Below are 6,035 nucleotides of genomic sequence, written 5' to 3' on the forward strand. Positions count from 1 at the left end.
TCTGGTTTATTTTCCTCTCTTCGGTGCAATTTAGCTCTTAGTGCTGAAAAATTAAATTTGTCTATTGTACTTAGGTTGTAGCAAGACTTTAAGTAGCAAGCCAAATGCCATATGTTGGAATGTTTGCCACCTATGTCAAACAGAAAGAGCGCAAGGCTGTTTAAACGATTTGCACAGTTAAGCAGTTATCCAGTCTCTGAGCTACCCCTTGGTTAGGGAGTTCAGGGTATTGTCACACTGCAGTAACTGTCCTGAACCAACTTCTAATAGGCTAGTTTTACACAAAGGTCCACTTTGCCAGGGATACCAAAAGCACATGCCACATTCATGAACACAATATTTTGGAACAATTTATGGTCTGTACACAATCTGAGGCCACCAGATGTTGATGAAAAAAGACACCTAGATGGCACGTGTGCTCTACGAATAGCAGGACACACAAACCTCCATGAAACATCTCAGGAAATCAAAAGCAGACACTTTCCCCAAACACAGTGATGGTATTCACATGAAAATCAAATGCACACCAATGAAAAGTTTGGGCTTCACTGTCAGTTGATGAAGACTGTCTTTCATGGGGTTTTTCTGTTTGCTTTATACTATGCCTTTTATGCTATACCTGTGATTAGTGCCCCTCTTTTGAACTAGCTTCTTTGTGCATCCTTACCTGAATCCAAAGAGATTCTGCAAGCAGGATATACAGTATGGAAGAGTATAAAGTAACTATGGTTACTACACACAAAAGACATTCTGGATTTAACAAAACTGTTAGACTGAATACTCAACTCGCTGACAAAGCACTTGGATAGACTTTCCTAGCCAGACAGACACAAGGCAAAAGAAGGGTTAGACTGACTAGACTCCATTTTCTTTTTTTTCCTATAAGATTTTATACTTTTCCACTTGGTGTTTGGCCTCTTGAATTCTTGAGCTACTAAGAACTCCTGTCTCAACAAGGACTTTAATTTTACACTTCTTACTTTTCTACAGAATTTTTCCACAGCTCTTTCTCAGCCATTGGAGTCAGGGATGCACAGAGATGCTGTGTCACAGGTGATGCTGTGTATAGGCAGGTAAGCCTTGGAGAGCCTTGCACAGGGACTCCAGGGAGAGGGGTTACACAACCACAGAGAAGTCACCTCCTTTGTGAAAATAATGTAATTGTCATGAGTGTACTGTGATAGCCAGCAAAACTTGTATGGTGACATGTCTTAGCTACTTTCCCTTCATCTGACATCTGCTGTCAAAATAAGAGCAAGAAGCTGCACCGAGGTAAGTTATGCCTGGGTTATCTGAGGTAAGCCATTCCTACATCCAGGTGATGCCGAGGAGAGTGATGCATGTGACAGAGGACCTTTCATGTCAGATTCTGTGTGCTCAGGCATATCACAGTTTAGTTGAAGTCCACGTACTTGTTAAAATCAGGAAACAAAATACATCCTTCAGCTGTAATACATAAAGTAAGTAGCTGCATGGAAGCCTCAATGTGCTTTATGAAATTATGACTAGAAAAATTATGACTAGTTAAAGAGGAAAGCTATGGCTACATTAACCTCAAACAACTGCAATAGACTTCTTATCTTTGAGAACGTTTGTATTAGCTGTTTGAAATCAGTTTACAAATAGAGTATTCACTCTAAATTAAAAAAAAATAAATGTTGTGTTTTAGAAGAGAAAGCAATTGTAGGTTGAAAACAGCACATTCCTGTTTAAACCCTTAGTAGCTGGACTCTAGGCAAGCCAGCTGGTCTATAATTCTCTCTTAAAAATGGAAATCAAGGGGAGATGAAAGCTCAGTATCTGAGTTTTTATAAATCCCTATCAAAAACAAGATCTGGGGCTTATTACATTTTGAGAGAAGAGTGACAGAACAGGGCATGCTATCAAATGACAGGTAATGGGAGGGGAGCTCTGGGATGGACTGGTAAGAAGGGAGTGGGGCAGGATTTATGACAGCAGCATGCTGGGCCAGGCCAAGTGGGAAGTATGAAGAGGCAGCTGGCTTGGGCGCCACTCTGGTACCTCTGACAGCAACGCTAATTTGGGAGCAGCACCCTCTTCCTCATGACCATTTCTACCAGTGAAAGAGCTGCTGGTAAGTTGTCCCACTTGCCCAACTTGTTTTTGGCATCACACACAGAAACTCCATTTGAGAGAGCCAAAAAAAAAAGGGATCCAGCTTCTGACATCAGTATTGCAGTCGTTCCACATTCTGGAAATCCAATGCCACTTTGGTATGAGTTTGGAGTCTTGGTTCTGGGGTTTTTTTTCCGAGTAAAGCCCTCAAAAAAATTAGATTCTCAGGAAATAAATGAGACTCTTCTCAAGGCCAGTTAAAAATCTAGAAGGCTTGAGAAGCCTTCTGAGGACATGATAGGGGACATCTGGTCAACATATTAACAAGATAATCTGATGAAGGAAAACACGAGTGTTCCTTGATGACAAAATTACAGAGCTGGGGAAAAAACCTCCATACTGAGAGGCTGACTAATAAGCTTCATAGTCATGGGGAAAAATACTAACTGCATCACTCGGTTTTAAATTACTCTGACTTTCTCAGTACAGAGATCTGGGAGTTGTTTTGCATAGTTGCATGACATAATATCAGTGGGCTATGACAGCCAAAAGGCAAGTAGAACATTAACAATTCCTGAGAAAAAAGTGGAAGAAAAAATAGACTTACAGTACAGAGCAATTCTATGGCATGCTCTCATCTTGAATATTATGGTGCTTCCAATGCAGCTCAGAAAGTGTGCAACAGAGCTGAGAGACAGAAAAAGGAGAAATACAAATTAGAATGATCAGAGATACAAAGTGGTTTCTTCAAAAGCGGTTAGGTAATTCACTTTCCAGGCTGAAAACACCTCAAGATGAGGAATACAATATCTGTAACCATGTGTAAGATGAATAGGGAACAAGTAATTGCTGGCTTTGTAAAATCAAAACTAATCAGCACTCAGGGAAATCAGGGAAAGATTTAAAGCAAACAGAAAAGAAACTCATCTTTATCCAGCACAATTACATTGGGGGGATTCTAGACACAAGATATGGTAGAAGCAAACAAAACAGTTCCAGAAGGCACAACCTACACAGAGACTTGGTGGCTGCAAAACACCTGCATTTGCACAATCCAAACCTTTGTGTCAGGAAACTTCTCAGCTCTGATCAGAGAAGGACAGGAGGGTGCCCTGGTGAAGGATCTCCTTCTAGAAGGATCACTAGCCAGCGTGGGAGACAGGGTGACCATTATGGTGATTCTTACAACTATTGAAAAAACATGTTAAGAGCCTTGCCACTTGAACTAAACTCCACCTAGCTCATACCTGGAAATGGAGACTGGAACATCATGTGCAGAGAGCACAAGATTCAAGATTCCTGAGAAAACACACCTTTTAATTATTTTAATTGCAGTATAGTGACTTTCTCTGTAGATGAAGGGTAAAAAAGTACCAAAGGTGGGAATGGATGTTTTTCCCATTGGCTTTGACATACAGACTGTTTAAAAGCAATGGCACTTCCAACTTGTTGCATAGAAAAACCCCACTTACCTAAACTTTTAAGTGTTACTTCTCGCTTATGTGCATTTGGAGCATTCTGCAGCATCGCTCTGTTGTTCAGGCACATTGGCAAGCTCAGGTATTTCCGAGCAGGAAAAACCTTTTAAGAAGTCCTCCCAGAGGCACATTTTAAATCTGCCTTTCCCTTGGCTAGCTGGAGGCTGAGGTCAGACATGGTTGGGCTGGACATGCCCCAGCTACACTATTGCATCTCCAGGACTTCAAAATACAAATAGGAAACCTTTCCCAGCAGCAAATGCCTGCCATTTACTCACTCCCATTCCCCTAATCAGCTCCACAGATCCGACTGATCTAGTAGCAGCCTCAGGAGCTGCCTCTGACCACTATCAGGCACAGAGCCTGCCGGTGTCTCGGTGGGTTTCACCACGCTGCTGCACAGCTGGCAGCTCCAGCGGGCGGCCGCCGCATGGTCAGACAGCTGCTCCACCAGCCCAGCCGCTCCACCCGCCCAGCCTTCTCCCCTTCCACACTCTCCTCTGCTTCTCCTGGCACAGCAGGAGCGTGCCCAGGCTGGAGGGGCTCCTTGCTCCCACAGAATGGCGCGTGACTTGTGTCTGCAGTGTGGCCTCTAAGGGGGTTGACAGCTGCACGTTCTCTGGCATGTGGAGGGTAAGTGAGGAAAAATGAATGGAGTCTTTCATAAAATCCTCAGGGGACCCTGAAAAACACACTTAGCTCTTCAATGCAAACACACAGCCATATACACTGAGTGCATGACGCTGTACCAGCAAAAGTGTTTTCTACTTAGCACAGCTTACTTAGAAATTTTTTTTACATTGTTAATAATCCATCATTGATGTTTAGGCATTAGATACTGCAACCAAATTCACCCTTACCTGAATCAGTTGCTCTGTTTTAAAATGCTAGTTACCATAAAGTAGTTCAGGTTAACAATTGTATTTAAACTACAGAATTAAGCCAAACTAAATTATTTGTTTTGGCATTAGATTTATATAGAAACTAATTTTATCTTCATAATTAAAAATAAAAATAAAAATCTAATGCACTAGAAATGAGCTTCCTCTGTGGGTTGGAGTGAGTAGAAAAGAATGTATAGCATTCCCTGTAATGAATGAATTGAAAATTTTGGTGTTTAGAAGCTGTTCATGTAAGATTGCATATCCTGAAAATGGAGTCCTGCATCATCACTGAGCAACTGGAAGAACAGCAACACAAAGGTTATACACTACAGATTTTTAATCTGAATAATTTAGTTCAAGTTAACAATTTTAAATTGTTTGATGACAAGCCAAATTTGTTACCAAGTACAAAAAAAAAGTATGTCCTCTGAGAGACATTAACTAGATGCAACAGAATGAAAGCTTTATATTCAATTTAGAAATCCTGTGTATATACAACGTTACCTCAAGTAGAACAACGTTAATTAGCATGCCTTTATTTTGTCCTCTAAGAAAGGGAAAAAAATTCTTAATACAATTTATATAAAATGCTGTGCTTGTCCACTCAAAAATATTAATTTGAGCCAAGACACTTTGCAGGAAGGCACCATCACAGGAATCTGCTCCACTGTTATCATCTAAATCTTCTACATCTTCTTACTCGCAGGATAACTCACAACTAAGAAACTCTGTGAATATTTTCATGATAAAGCTAATCAGCTTTGGAATAGCACATTGAACACCACAGCAATGTAATTCTCGTGGACATTGTATTTTCAGAGTTCACCCATCACAGCCATGAGAAGCATTCTCTAAAAGGTAAATTTCTGATACAACTTCATCATCTGATTAGCACATTCATTTTTTTAGAAGATCAGCTTTTCTGAAAGCAATCTCCCTGTTTCGATTATTATAAGTAGCATTTAGCTCTTTAAGCATCCTCCTCTTCTCCCCATTTTCCTCCTCACTTCAGCTGACAGCTCTGTACCCCCTCCCATTATCTTCTCATTTATGATATTCTTCTGCAAGTCCACTCAATCAATAAAGTCTTTGAGAATTTTCAACTTGGTAGGCAAGTTATTTTTCAGCTCCAACAAGGATGTCAGGAATGCTTTTATGCTATCAACTTCATGGTTTTTGCTCCCTTATAGCCAAAAGCCTGAAATAAACACAATGCTATGAGATGAAACTGCACAGGTGAGCATACGAGAATCCATAAGCGAGGGCAACATTTTGGTTGAGACAGAGCAGGTGATGCAAACAGCAGGAAATACTCTTCATAGTTTTGCCAATGTAACTCTTTTCTTACAGATCATTATAACACAATATTCCATTAATTGGGATCTTTTCTCCACAAACATGGGGGTTTTGTCATGACATGCACAAATTGAAAAATAAGGCTAAATAGATAGAGCCTGATATTAAAAGTCAAAATATTGTTCAAGCTTTTACCAAAGTTTGTCAGGTTCAGCCTTCTGCACTTAAATGTAGCTAGTTTAAATACCTGCAGTTTCATTCAACCATTTTCTTTGGAACTGAGTGCCTGTAGAAACCCATT

The sequence above is a fragment of the Pseudopipra pipra genome, chromosome 4, assembly GCF_036250125.1.
Source record: "Pseudopipra pipra isolate bDixPip1 chromosome 4, bDixPip1.hap1, whole genome shotgun sequence".
NCBI lineage: Eukaryota > Metazoa > Chordata > Aves > Passeriformes > Pipridae > Pseudopipra > Pseudopipra pipra.